Genomic DNA, 15,655 nt, shown 5'->3' with positions numbered 1-15,655 from the left:
GCTTTGGAAGCTTGGCTTCCTCCATCACTGGGGGCAACTCACGCCTCCTGCTCTCTCCAGCTCCGTGGCTGCTGACATTTTTGTTGGGATTTATTTATCTTCTATAATTGAAACTTTGTAGCCTTGAGCGGAGGCCTGGGCAAGCCAGGGCAGGCAGAAAGCTTGGCTTCCTCCATTGCCAGGGAAACCCAAGCCTCCTGCTCTCTCCGTGGCCGCAGCCATTTTGGTTGGGTTAATTTGCATACTCGCTCTGATTGGCTTGTGGGTGTAACAGAGGTAAGGTCAATTTGCATATTACTCTTTTATTAGATAGGATCTGCAGGTGGAGAGGTGAGTGGGAAAAATAAAATAATGCAATATATGGGAAAACTGAAATGTAGGAACTGACTTTGGTTGGGGAGAGAGAGCGGTGGGAATAATTAAGGGGAAAATAGCACATTGAGAAAAAGAGACAATGGGATGGAAAAATTGAAAAAGTGGGTATAATAATAGGGAAGTGGCCAATACAGAAAAACAGACAATTGAATTGCTGGATTACATGGTATTCTGTTTTTAATCTTTTGAGTAGCATCCATACTGTGTTTCATCATGGTTGCACCAATTTAAAATCCCTCAATAGTGCATATCCTTACCAACACTGTTTCCAGGTCTTGGCTATTGTAAATAAAGCTGCAATGAACATAGTGGTGCTCTCGAATTAGTGTTTCAGGATTCTTCACATATATTCCCAGAAATGGGATTGCAGGGTCAAATGGCAGTTCCATTTTTAATTTTTGAGGAAACTCCATACTGTTTGCCACAGTGGCTGCACAAGGGTTTTCTTTTCTCCTCATTCTCACTAGCACTTGTTGTTTGTTGATATATTGATGATAGCTATTCTGACAGGTGTGAGGTGATATCTTATTGTTATTTTAATTTGTATCTCTCTGATGATTAGTGACATAGAATATTTTTTCAGATGTCTATTGGCCATCTGTATGTCCTCTTTGGAGAAGTGTCTATCCAGGTCCTTTGCCTATTATATAATTGGGTTGTTTGTCTTCTTGATGTTAAATTATATAAGTTCTTCATATGTTTTGGAAGTTAACAATTTATCAGATGTATCATTGGCAAATATGTCCTCCCATTCAGCAGATTCTGTTCTCATTTTGTTGATGGTTTCTTTCACTGTGTAAAAGCTTTTTAGTTTGATATAATCCCATTTGTTTATATTTTTCCTTTGCCTCAGGTAATATGTTGGCAAAAATATTGCTAGAAGGAATGTATGAAATTATACTGCTTATATTTTCTTCTAAGATTTTTATAGTTTTGAAACTTACATTTAAGTCTTAAAAATGCCACTAATTTCTGAATTCTAATTTTGTAGCCTGCTGCTTTGGGGAATTCATTTATTAGATCTAGTAGTTTTTCAGTGGAGTCTTTATGCAGTGGTCTTCAACCTTTCTAATGCCGCGACCCTTTAATACAGTTCCTCATGTTGTGGTGAGCCCCAACCATAAAATTATTTTCGTTGCTACTTCATAACTGTAATTTTGCTACTGTTATGAATCGTAATGTCAATATCTGTGTTTTCTGATGGTCTGAGGAGAACCGCTGCTGTAGAGCCTAAGACCATTGGAAAACACAGATATTTACATTACGATTCATTAACAGTAGCAAAATTACAGTTATGAAGTAGCAACGAAAATAATTTTATGGTTGGGGGTCACCATGACATGAGAAACTATATTAAAGGGTCGTGGCATTAGAAAGGTTGAGAACCACTGCTTTAGGGTTTTCTATATATAGTATCTTGTCATCTATAAATATGATAGTTTTACTTTTACTTTTCCAATTTGGATGCCTTTTATTTCTTTTTCTTGTCTGACTGCTGTGGCTAGAACTTCCAGTACTATATTGAATTAGAATGGTATAAGTGGATATTCCTGTCTTGTTCCTGATCTTAAGGGAAACACTTTTAGTTTTTCTTCTTTGAATATGATGTTGATTGTGGGTTTATCAAAAATGGCCTTTATTATGTTGAGGTATAAAACCTCTAGTCCCACTTTGCTGAGAGTGTTCATCATACATGGGTACTGAATTTTAACAAATGCCTTTTTTTCCCTGCATCTATTGATGTGATTATGTGATTTTAATCATTTTGTTTGTGTGATGTATCACATTTATTGATTTGCAAATATTGTACCAACCTTGCATCTCAGGAATAAATCCCACTTGATCATGATGTATGATCTTTTTAATGTATTGCTGGATCCAATTTGCTATATAATTTTAGCATCTATATGTTCATCAGGGATATTGGCCTGTAATTTTCTTTCTTTGTAGTGTCTTTATCTGGTATTGGAATTAGGATAATGATGGCTAGGTAAAAAGAGCTTGGATATTTTCCCTCCTCTTGAATTTTTTGGACTAGTTTAAGAAGGATAGGTGTTCTTTGAATATTTGGTACAATTCTCCTGTGAAGCCATCTGATCTAGGACTTTTGCTAACTGGGAGTTGTTTGGTTACTGCTTTGATTTCATTAGTTGCAATTGGTCTATTCAGCTTTTCTGATTCTTCCTGATTCAGTTTTTTAAGATTATATATTTCTAGGAATTCATTCCTTTCACCCAGGTTTTCCAATTTGTTGGCATATAGTTCTTTGCAGTATTTTCTTACAATCCTTTTTATTTCTGTGTAGTCGGTTGTTACTTCAACTCTTTCATTTCTGATTTTACTTATTTGAGTCCTCTCTCCTTTTTCCTTGATGAGTCTGGTCAGCTTCCCTCAGATTAAAGTTGGGGGGATATCTATAAAAGGTTCAAGTCTCCATGATGTCTACCTCCACCTGTCAGCTAGCTACTCTGCCTCCCCTGAGGTTGTCTGATCTTCCTCCAGAGCCTTCTGAAGAAAGGTTCTAAAGTGGGCCCAGACTGGCTGTGACCCACAGACACTTCCACAGGTCATGAGCTCAGTAGGGCTGGCCAAACAGGGTTGGGAGGACAGGGCTAGTTGGTCCCCTACCTTGGGGTTGCATGGTCAGGTAATGAATGAGGGGAGAGTGATCCCTACTCCAGAGCTCTACCACTCAGTCTCTGCCAGAGTCTCCAACTCCAGCTCCCCCAGGAGGAGTGCACCATAGGTTAAGGTTGGGTGTATTCAACCTTCCCCTCTGCAGGGGCAAGCTCACCTGGGTGGAGACACTGGGGCCGGGAGAACAGATCTAAAGGGTCTTCCATTGGGGGTGGTGCCAGCTAACCCTGTAGGAGGGGGGCAAGTACTTTGTCCCAGTCCCAGACACACACCTCTGAGGGAGATGGCATCCTGAATGTCCCAGCTCCAAGAGCTGAGTTCAGTAGGGCAGAGCCACTGGGACTTGGGAAGTGCCGGAAACCTGAACATTGAGACATTGGAAGTTAAATGTGAAAAGGGAATCCGGAATGCTTTGGTCAACCTTAATCGCTCTGAATGGTCAGAGCTAGTCACTCATTGTTTAGTTGAGACATTGGTAGTTAAAGCAACTCTGACCTGTTAATCATATGTAAATTTTTGCTGATTGTCTATTATTGGAATTTCCTGCCTAAAGGATATGGGTGTATCTCAGAACCCCAATAAAAGGGATGACAAAGGCCAGAGCAGTGAGTAGTCCTCCCACTAGAGGTGGGCTCCCGCCTGGCCCCCCATTTACCCAAATTGATTCTTTTCTAGCTTCTCTTCATTTTGATTGCGGCCTTCTCCAGAAACCGGACCTGAACGGGAACCCTGAAACACGCGGGACGTGACAAGGGATTCCACAGGGAAGACAGATCCAGACACTATCCTGTTGAAGGTGGTGCAGGTAAGCCTGTGAGAGAGGGTGAGCACCAAAGGTCCCAGCTCTGAGCAACTCTCAGATGCCCCCACAGGGTGGGGACCCAGGCTCTCACAAAGGCAAGTCAAATGAGTCTTGTGTTGGGAGAATAGTGTGGGCCGAGCTCACAGAGGAGATAGGCATGGTCTCCCTGCGATGTAGCCACACAATCCAGCTTCCACACGTCAGATTCTGGGACAAAAGCCTCTCTGGTAGATGTGCTCCAAAAGTCTGAGCTCTGTGGCAGCACTCTGATCCCCTGGTGGGACTGAGCACAGCAGGGCAGGGCCACAGGGAATGGAAGGGCAGGCCAAGTGGTTTACCAGATGGGGGCACCAGTTTTGCCCATGAGGGGGCGGAAGACTGGTTGTTTTTTCAAAGCTGCACCGTTCAAGTTCAATCACTACCTGAGTCTCTACCAAGAGCTTCTTCAGAAAAAGGAAATGTGCATCCTAGAGTTCCTTGCTGGGTGCAGTCAGCAGATGCCACAGCAGGACCCGAACCAGGCAGAGTGGTGTCTCCAGTGGTTGGAGGACCAGGCGGTGCATTCCCCAGGCTGGTGCTGTAACAATAGGAGTGCTCCAGCCTGGAAAGGCAGCTTCTGGGTCTTTAGCAGACTCTCTTCTCACCCAGGAAGAAGGAATCCCCACTGATTTTCATCGCCAGATGCTCTGTGGGCTCCTCTTCCCATCTCTGTTGCTCTGGGTTGGGGATCACTGCATGGGTTTAAGACCCTTCTGCTCCTGGGGAAAGGGAATTTCTCAGCTGCTGCATGTGGATGTTGAGGGGGGGGGGGCAGTCCTTCCTGTGACTCCACCCTTCTTACCAGTCTCTATGTGGCTTCCTCTGTAAATCCTTGGTTACAATATTTCACTTCAGCTAGAATTCTGTTGGTTATTCAGGTTGATTGCTCTGTAATTTAGCTGTAAATCCTGTTTGGCGCCCAGAGCATGTGAGTGTAGCTTCCACCTACTCTGCAGTCATCTTGGAATCCCTCCATATCTGATATAAATGGCACAGCTTAACTCATCTGTAATTGCCTGATGGTTTCCCAAAGGTGGCAGATGTAGAGTAAAACAGGCTTATTGACCAGGAGAGCTGTTCCCCGGAGTTAGCAAATGTGTCAGTCCTGTGGGATGATCAGAGGTTAGCACAGGCCTGCAGAGTATTTTTGTTTTGTTTTGTATTTTTTACTGTGATTTATGCATTTCTTTCTATAGGGTTTCTCTGTGGGGACAGAAGAAGCAAAATGTTTAGGGTGCTTATTCTCTATAAAAATGATCTATTGTTTTTAAGATAATACATGCTGCTATAGACAGGAGTTGACTAACTTTTTCTGAAAAGGGCCAGGTAGAAAATATTTTAGATTTTGTGAACTATTCTTACAGAGGAAAAAAAGTTGTTGCTTTAGTAATTTTGTTTTATTTTACTCAATCCTCACCTAAGGACCTGCTTAGAGAGAGGGAGAGAGGAAGAGAGAGAGAGAGAGAGAGAGAGAGAGAGAGAGAGAGAGAACTATTGGTTGTGGTTGTCTCACATAAGCTCTTCGACTGTTCGACTGGGGATCAAACCTGCAACCCAGGCATGTACCCTGATTGGGAATCGAACCGGTAACCTTTTGGTGCATGGGAAAATGCTCAGGCAACTGTGCCACTCCGGCTGGGCATTGCTTTGGTAATTTTAAACTCCAGTTTCTCTCATTTTTCACAAATGCAGTGCTGCAACAGCATGGTCCATGGTGAGGGCTCTGTCAACTCTCAGATTTTTCCTTTCTTTAGAAATGCACAGGCTTTACCCTGTAGGATAAAAAAGCACAGGTTTCACACCATGAAAGGTCTGTGATGATGGGAAGCTCAGTATCCTGTATATATGGAAATGGTCAGTATTTTCATCAATAAAGACATACACATGCATGCCATTAATATTATCTAAAAGATCTTATGTACCTCCTCACATTTTCCTTGAGAATAAATTCCTGGAAGTGAAATTTTTGTGCCAAAATTTTTGTGTGCGTATTGCCAGCTTCCCTAGAAAAGTTGTACCGATAGACATTTTCATCGCCAGTGTAGGAGAATGGCTGCTTCCCAGAAAGTGTTCCCTCCGTTCCTATCACACAATTAATCCCGACTAGTTAGTTTTGAAACAGTGAAGTCACACACTTGGTGCTTTATGATGCCTGTAAGTAGCTGCATTGAAGCTTCCATGGTGGAAGCAGAGGGGCAATTTATGAAATGATGCTCCAGCGGCCTTAGTGTTCTGCTGCTTTAACAAATTGTTCCACTGAATCAGAGGGGACATTCATGATACATGTTCTTTTGTGAAGAAAGCATCTTGAGGAGGTTGAGTGGATAGAAAGCACAGGTGTTTTTTTGTTTGTTTGTTTTGTTGTGTTTTTGTGTGTGTGTTTTTAAGTCAATGAACATGTTGTCTTCCAAAATACCATGGTATTTATTTTATGATTAATTTAGAAATTCAGGCAGTATCTACTGAGCACCACATTGCCAGGAACTATACTAGGAGCTTGGATGATAGGAAAGAATGAAAAACTTACATCTGATGTAGGAGCTCACGGTCTAATGGGGGAACAGACAAGTGAAGGGCAGTTGGCTGAGGAGGTTCAGGAACCTGGCAGCAAATTCCTCAGCACATACATGAGGCTCTTTCTCCACACAGACCCTGGCACAAACGTGCGCTGTCCTCTAGTGCACACAGAAAGAAAAGGAAATAATCAAGTCCTTGTTACTGCTTATCTCTTCCCCATAACCATCTATTGGGGTGACTACAGTCAATCACTTAGCATTTGTCCATATAAAAATTGTATGTATTGACACATAATTCAGTTTCAACTAAAATATCAAATATTTCTACAGATCCATGAAACATCACCACATAGCAGAGTGAGTGTAATCACAAAATCCCTAATAAGAGCAAAAAATGAGAATTTTGTCTTTAGCCAAAAGGCCCATTTGCCTTTTGCTAATCACATCTTCTTTTTGAAAATCAGTGCCATATTTTTTAGGGGCTTTAATCTCCATGATTACCGATTTGGGATTGTCAATAAAAGTTAGATTTAAAGTTAAAGTAACAATTTCTCCAATCCCATAGTGATTTGTAATATGTGGGCTTGAACAGAAGATTGTCAGGTAACTGTCATCTCTTTCAGGGTTTCATTTCTGTACCGTCTTTCACCTGAGCGCTTCTGGTAGGAAAGGCACTCTAATTAGAATGTTTACAATATGGTGCTAAAGTGATAAAAACAGAACTCCAAATTACAATCATGCCATGATTACATCTGAGCTGAAATATGTATGCATGTGAGCAAAGACTGGCAGGGCATAACCCCAAGGTGAAATTATGTATTATGTTAGAGGCAGGAAATTGACATGATTTATTTTTCACTTTTCAAACTTCTTTACTATTGCTATCAAGACTCCTTTTTTTCATTTTGGAAAAAGGTTCATAATAATAACTGTATACGGCAAGAGCAGAGCAAACTTTTTAGACGCCTTTGACACTCCAATATGGAGTCACTGTCAGCCATGACAGGGATGTCAAGTGCGGTGTGGAGACTGAGGAAGTAGGGTGTAATGGCACACCCTTAGGAGGGCACTGGAACTCCCAAACCACATGTCTGGACACTTGGATAAGACCTCCAAATGGACACCAATATGAGTGGGACCTCCGCCCCTTCTGGGCTATAAGAACTCAGAGCTCCAACCACCCAAAGCTGAAGCCTGGCTGAACCATGGGTTGAGCTTGGAGCCCTGCCAGACTTCCACTCACCGAATGCGAGCTGCCACTGTAGCTGCCTGGCTTGAGATTGATGCCCGCCTCTCCACCTGCAGATATGCTAGTGACCGGGACTTCGTGCCAGATGCTTGCTCTGCTCGCTTCTATTGTGTAAGCCCCCCTCTGTGTGTGTCACCTGTGTGTGACATTATTGGCTTACTGGGCAGGTCTCCCCTGATAAACCTGGCACCATGAAAATACACACACGTGTGTGAGTGACTTCCTTCGGGATGCTCCCTTGCTCACGACAATAATGTAAATAATAAATGCCTGTTTTAGAGAAGATCCAAGTCATCATCAAGACCTCTAAGGCTGAAATGTCAGTAAGCAGTGAAACTATGAACAAAAATGTGGGCAGCTGACACTGGGTGGCTAGCTTTTACATTTGCAAGTAAGAAAATAAATGTGTCCACCATCTACCATCATGATCACTTCCAAAAAATAAAGGCCATTTCAATACCAAACAATATACCAATGAAGCATCAGGCAACCAGGGTGTTGGTGGGCACCTGGCTGATGGTGCTGTGGTTGCTAAACACCAGCACTCCATCTGAATTTGTAGCGCCGGTAGGTTCTACAAATGCCTCCTGTAATCAACACTGTCAGCTGCATACCCAACACCTACCTACCCTGTTTTTTTCTCTCCTAATAGGAATCTTCTCCCACTTTTAAAATGTATTCACCCACCCTGTTTCCAGTTTTAGAATGGGATGCAAATTTAGTCGAAGTCAGATAGCTATGGCATTCCTCTGGTAGCTGTTTTTATGTCCAAGGGATAGGCATGTGACCTAATTTGACTAAAGGGAAAAACTTACAGATCTAATATGTGGGATGACCAGTGACCACATGTCTTGTTTTGTCTGAGACAGTCCACGTTTATGCCTTTTTTCTTGGTATGACTATTAATAGTGCCCCCTTTCATTCTTAAAAGCATCGTGGTTTAAATGATATGTTCATTCTGATTATAAACCGTTCTCAAGAGAGGCATTTTCTTTCTCTCTCCCACTGAAGATAAACAAAAATTCTTATAGCCCTCTTCATGAAGAAGCCTGTCTTAGGATGACTCTGACTCTGAGGTCTGGGAAGTAAAGAGACTAAAAGAATCTCAGTTCTTGATGATACGACTTAGTTGTCGATTACATAATGCCTAGATCCTCCCCTACCCCATCCTACTTCTATTTCTGTAATCAACACATTTTTATTATTGTGTGTGACAGATTGATTTGTTACTCTGTTACTCTGACCAGATGACCTTAGCCAATGTATATCCCAATGAGCAAGTTTTACTCTCCTCTGTCATGTCTCCCAAATCTGCATGTAATACATGCTTGTCAGGCAGGCTGATACTTTTTCTTCTGGAATATTAATGTCCTTGTAAAAACTTTGCCAATTCTATTGAAAGCACTATATCCCCCCCCCCCTCAAAGAAACAACAATTTCCTATCATTAAAGGCAAATGGGAAACTCCTTGAGCAATATTTCTCAGATTTCAATGTGCATAAGATTAATAGAGATCTTGTTAAAAATGCAGATTCTGATGCAGAAGGTCTGGGTGGGACTGAGAGTGTACGTTTCTAACAAGCTCCCAGGTGGTGTCCATGCTGCCCATACTACTGACCACACTTGAAATAACAAGATCCTAGAGGACTAGCAATTTTAAAATATTAATATCATTTAATCATCTCCATGAATTTAAGCCTCCTAAACCATGAATTATTTGGCCTCCTAGTTTCCTTCCAACTCATAAAATCTGTTTAGCTATTTTTCTAGTAGATAATTTCCCAAGGCTATCCAAAATAGACAGATGTTTGATGGCAGGCCTGGAAGATACACTGAAGATTTTATTAAATGGAATAAATTATCCTATTTGTTTGTTTTGGATATAAAAGAATATTGACTTTTTCTTCCCGAATAAATTTGAAAGACTCCTTTTATGATTTTTTTTTTTTGCTTGGTAGATGGTAGAATATGGTGTAAAACTTGTGGACTGATATCTGACTTTAGTCCAGATGCTAGCTGATGATGAGGCCCCATCAAATGATGTCATCTGGCTTAGAGTCTTTTTCTCATCTTTACAAATGTGGAGATCAGACCATTTACAAATTTCTTTACAGAATCAAACTCTGGTAAACACAATAAGCAACTTTCCGTCTGTGTTTTCAAAGCCATTTGAGGCTATAATGTTTGTGGCAAGACCAGCAGTTTGCCCATTGGCTGATCCCAACTCCCCAAGTCCTCTGGCTTCAATGCCTGCAGCCCCAACCAGTGCCAATGTGCATAATTCCCAGTGATTGATATCTGAGGCCAGGAGATTTGTAGCATCAGCAAGATCAGTTCTAGACTTCGTTGTGCATCAGAAACTTGGTGAAGCTTTTAAAACACAGATTGCTGGGCCCATCCTCAGAATATCCGATTCAGTAAGTCCGGGTGGGACCTGAGAATTGCATTTTGAAGTCCTTAGGTGATGCTGATGCTCCTGGTCCAGGGACCACACTTTGAGAACCACTGAGCGCGGCTGTAAACTTAATGATACATTTTAGGTTCTTACTTGATTGGGTGATCCTGCCTTTCACTGCTCTTCTAAAAATCCATGAGGTGCTCTGCAGGGGGCCAGTGTGTGTCACGGGAGCCCCCACCTGTCTGTTTCATGGGTCAAATGTATTTGTCCATGCCCCTCACACCACATATTTTCAAGTACTTTTTAAAGATGCAATTTTTAAAACTAAAAACACTACAATGATGAACATACAAATTACTTGCAATTTTCTCACGGTGAGAAAATATTACATGTTTATGTATTTTCTCTAGATTTTTTATTCTTTGGAATTATGCTATTTATATAATTCGGCATCCTGGTTCTTTTTTTCTTTCTATTTTATCATAGCATGAGCACTTTCTAATTTATTGAAATCATAATACCAAATGGTCTCACAATACTTTAGACATGATTATTAACATGGTTTAATTATTTCCACCGTGATCAAATACTTTGATTTCCGCCCCCCCCAATTTTTCATAATTTTAAATGGCCAAATGCCATACATCTTTATCCACAACTCTGATTTCTTTCTTGATATATTCTTAGAAGCAAAGTTACCAGACCGAATTAGGAGCATTTTTAAGATTCTTTTGTTTAAAAATTTATCTTTATTGTTGAAAGTATTACAGATGTCCCTTTTTTTCCCCCATTGACCTCTTCTATCCTGTACCTGTCCTCTCTCCCAGGCCTTTACCTCACTATTGTCTGTGTCCATGGGTTATGCATATGTGCATATAAGTTCTTCCCACCCACCCTGCCTTCCCTCTGAGATTTCACAGTATGTTCCATGATTCTATGCCTCTGGATCTATTTTGTTCATCTGGTTACTTTGTTCTTTAGATTCTACATATGAGTGAGATCATGTGATACTTGTCTTTCTCTGACTGGCTTATTTTGCTTAGCATAATACTCTCCAGGTCCCTCCATGCTATCTCAAAGGGTAAGAGGTTCTTTTTTACTACTGAACAGTATTCTGTAGTGTATACTTATGTACCACAGCTTTTTTATCCACTCATCTACTGATGGGCACTTTGGCTATAGAAACCATCAACAAAACGAAAAGGAAACCTACTGTATGGGAGAACATATTTGCCAGTGATACGTCTGATAAGGGGTTAATGTCCAAAATATATAAGGAATTCATACGACTTAACAAAGGGAAGACAACTTAACAATCCAATTTAAAAATGGGCAATGGCCCTAAATCAGAGGTGGGGAAACGTTTTTCTGCCAAGAGCCATTTGGATATATGTAACATCATTTGTGGGCCAGACAAAAGTATCAACTTAAAAATCAGCCTACTATGTTTGGTTAAACATTTAATTAATTCATCCCTAATTCCTTGGCACAGCCAGGTTAAATGATTTCATGGGCCTAATATGGCCTGAAGGCTGGATGTTCCCCACCCCTGACCTAAATAGACACTTCTCCAGAGTGGACATACAGAAGGCCGAGAGACATATGAAAAAATGCTCCAAGTCACTAATCATCAGAGAGATGCAAATTAAAACAACAATGAGGTATCACCTCACAGCTGTCAGAATGGCTACCCTCAACAAATCAACAAACAACAAATGCTGATGAGGACATGGGGAAAAGGAAACCCTAGTACACTGTGGTGGGAATGCAGACTGATGCAGCCACTATGGAAAACCATATGAAGTTTCCTAAAAAAAAATAAAATAAAATAAGGTTCTTAACTATTGCTGAATTATTTTCTAAAAGATCACACCAACATATTCTTCATGCACAATAAAAGAACAATCTCTCACCTCTTGGCCCCAGTGAGTTATCTCTCAAAATCTCTGCCCGTTTAATAGTGAAAATGTGCATGTCATTAGTGTTTTAAATTTATATTTCTTTGATTATCTTAATGAATCTAAGCCGTTTTACTTGTTTATTGGACACATGTATTTCTATTACTGTGATAGTCAGTATCTGTACCTAGTTTTTTTTTTATTATTTCAATTTTTATTTTGTATTGGTTTCAGGTGTACAGCTTAGTGGTTGGACAATCATATACTTTACATAGTGTTCCCCTCAATATTTCGAGTACCCAAACTGGCCCCATACATAGTTATCAGAATATTTTTTTATTATATTTCCTATGCATTCCTTTTACACTGAGTGGCCGGATTATTATGATCTCTGAACGCATAATAATCTGGCCACTCAGTGTGTGTGTGTGTGTGTGTGTGTGTGTGTGTGTGTGTGTGTGTGTGTATTAGAGGCCCGGTGCATGAATTCGTGCATGGGTGGGGTCCGGCCAGCCTAGCCAGGGTGAGGGGACATGGTTGGTTGGCCAGCCTGCCTGCTGGTCGAAATCCTGGTCAAGGGGACAATTTGCATATTAGCCTTTTATTATATAGGATATACACTGAGTGGCCAGATTATTATGTGTTCAGAGATCATAATAATCTGGCCACTCAGTGTACACCCATAGCTATTTTGTAACTACTAATTCATGCTTCTTAATTTCTTCACCTTTTCATCCAGTTCCCCAATACTCCTCCCTTCTGGTAACCCACCATTCACTCTCTGTCTATGAGTCTGATCCAATTTTGTTTCTTTTGTGTGTTTTTTCATAAGTATACAAATATTTTATAAAGCCTGAAATGAATGATTTTTGACATATTTGCTATCATTCAATTATATGATACCCTTTATGAGTATAGCTAAGTAAGACTATTCTAATATTTTAGCCCAATAGCTTAGGCAAATAACATTCTTGGGCAGGGAAACCTATTTCTTTTGTTCTTTATATCCAACATATAAGTGAAATCAGATTTTTGTCTTGCTGTGTCTGACTTATTTCAATGAGCATAATACCCTCTAGGTCCATCTATGCCATCACAAATGGTAAGATTTCATTCATTTTTATGGCCAAGTAATATTCTATAGAATAAATGTACCATAGCTTTTTTATCTACTAATCGATTGATGGGCACTTGGGTTGCATCCATATCTTGAATATTGTATGTAACTCTGCAATGCACATAGGGGTGCATTTATTCTTTTGAATTAGTGTTTTGGGTTTCTTTAAATAAATCTCCATAATTGGAATCACTGAATCATAAGGAAGATCCAGTTTTAATTTAACGTATGTTTCTACACATAGTTTATGAAAATATATTTTATCTTTTCCAGCTGTATATGTCTTCTGAGGGAAAAATAGAATTATCATTAAAAAGAAAGCAAAAACACTTATAATTCAATAATACAAAATTAACTACTGTTAACATATTGCCAGACATTTTTATTTGCATATACATATATATTTGCATATATTTTTATTGCATATATATGAATATATATATATATATATATTTGTTTGTGCTTATTTGTATATTTTGCTTATAAATATAAAGAACATTTTTTAATTAGTGTTTTTTTTTTAATCTCAGCTGACAACATGCTGAGAGAGAGAGAGAAAGAGAGAGAGAGAGAGGAACATCAATCAGTTGCCTCTATATGCTCTCCAACTGGGCATCAAACCAACAACCCAGGTATGTGGCCTGACTCGGAATGAGACCCGCAACCTTTTGGTGCATGGGATAATACTCAACCAACTAAGCCACTCTGGCTGGGCCATAAAGAACATTTTTTGAAGTTGTTTGCCAAAGTGAGGTTGCACTGTGCATAAAGTTTATAATCCACATAATTTATAGATATGAAAAGTTTTTAATTAAAAATATCTCTTTAGACATTTTAACTAACTGAATAAAACTTAAGTGTGTATATACACACAATATTCGCTTTATTCCCTATTTAAATCATTCTTTTTAATAGAAAAATATTGTTTACTAGAGGCCTGGTGCATGAATTTGTGCACCAGTGGGGTCCCTCGGTCTTTCTTGCAGGATTGAGCCAAAACTGGCTCTCTGACATTCTATGAGGGGTCCCGGATTGCGAGAGGGCCACAGGCTTGGCTGAGGGACCCCATCGGTGCACGGTCCGGGCCAGGGAGGGCCACGGGAGTTGGCCAGCCAGGGAGGGACTGCAGGAGGGCTCCAGGGTGTGTCTGGTCTGACTCGCTCGGTCCCAATCGGCTGGACCTCAGCAGCAAGCTAACCTACAGTTGTAGTATTTGCCCCCTGGTGGTCAGTGCACATCATAGAGACTGGTCGACTAGTTGACTGTCTGCCCCCTGATGGTCAGTGCATGTCATAACTAGTGGTTGAGTGCCCTTAGCATATCATAGTATATTACACTTTGATTGGTTGAATGCATGACCGGATAACCAGACACTTAGCATATTAGGCTTTCATTTTATAGGACTAGAGGCCCGATGCATGAAGATTCATGCAAGAATGGGCCTTCCTTCCCCTGGCTGCCGGCACCGCCTTTGCTCCGACCTGGAGTTGCCTCTCTGCGTTCCCACGCTTCCCAGAGGCCCAGAGCGGCTGGGGTGGTGCAGAACGCCTGCGTCGTCACCATGATGATAACCCGCCCCTGACACTCGGCGCCTGTGTATGCAAATTAATCCACCATCTTTGTTGAGTTAATTTGCATACTCACTCCTGATTGGCTGGTGGGCATCGTGAAGGTATGGTCAGTTTGCATCTTTATCTTTTATTAGTGTAGATTACCAGGAAAAATTTGTAAAAATGGAATTTCTGAGTGAAAAATCTACACATACATGTATATATTTTCTCTTGATTATAAATAAAATATAAATTTTCTAAAAATTTAAATGTTACAGAAAAGATATGCTATTATATATTATTAATATTAAAATTTTAAAATAGACTATATTTACATACCCATGTAATTTTTCCACTTATCATATATTGGTCAACTTTCCCATCAATATGCTCACTTGTATCTCATTTTTTGTGTGTTTTACAATATTTAATAATATATTACTACATAATATATTATTAATAATAATATTATTATAAAATTGCTTTTTTAATTTAATTTTTTTATTTTTTAAAGTATTACATAAGTCTCCTTTTCTCCCCATTGACCACTCCCCAACCTCCCTCACCCCCCAGCACATGCCCTCACCCCCCTGCACCCATCTATCTCCATTGGTTATGCTCATATACATACATGCAAGTCCTTTGGTTGTATGCTCATATACATGCATACAAGTCCTTTGGTTGACCACTTACCCCTTCACCCCTTATCCACAAATGAGTGAAATCATGTGATATTTATCTTTCTCTGACTTAGCATAATGCTCACCAGTTCCATCCATGCTGTTGCAAATGGTAAGAATTACTTCTTTTTTACAGCAGCGTAGTATTCCATTGTGTAGATGTACCATAGTTTTCTAATCCACTCATCTGCTGATGGGCACTTAGGCTGTTTCCAAATCTTAGCTATTGTAAATTGTGCTGCTATGAACATAGGAGTGCATATATTCTTTCTGATTGGTGTTTCTGTTTTCGTGGGATATATTCCTAGAAGTGGGATTACTGGGTGAAATAGAAGTTCCATTTTTAATTTTTTGAGGAAACGCTATACTGTTTTCCACAGTGGCTGCACCAGCC

This window comes from Cnephaeus nilssonii, assembly GCF_951640355.1.
Source record: "Cnephaeus nilssonii genome assembly, chromosome: 7".
Lineage (NCBI taxonomy): Eukaryota > Metazoa > Chordata > Mammalia > Chiroptera > Vespertilionidae > Cnephaeus > Cnephaeus nilssonii.
Note: the sequence above shows the minus strand (reverse complement) of the source record.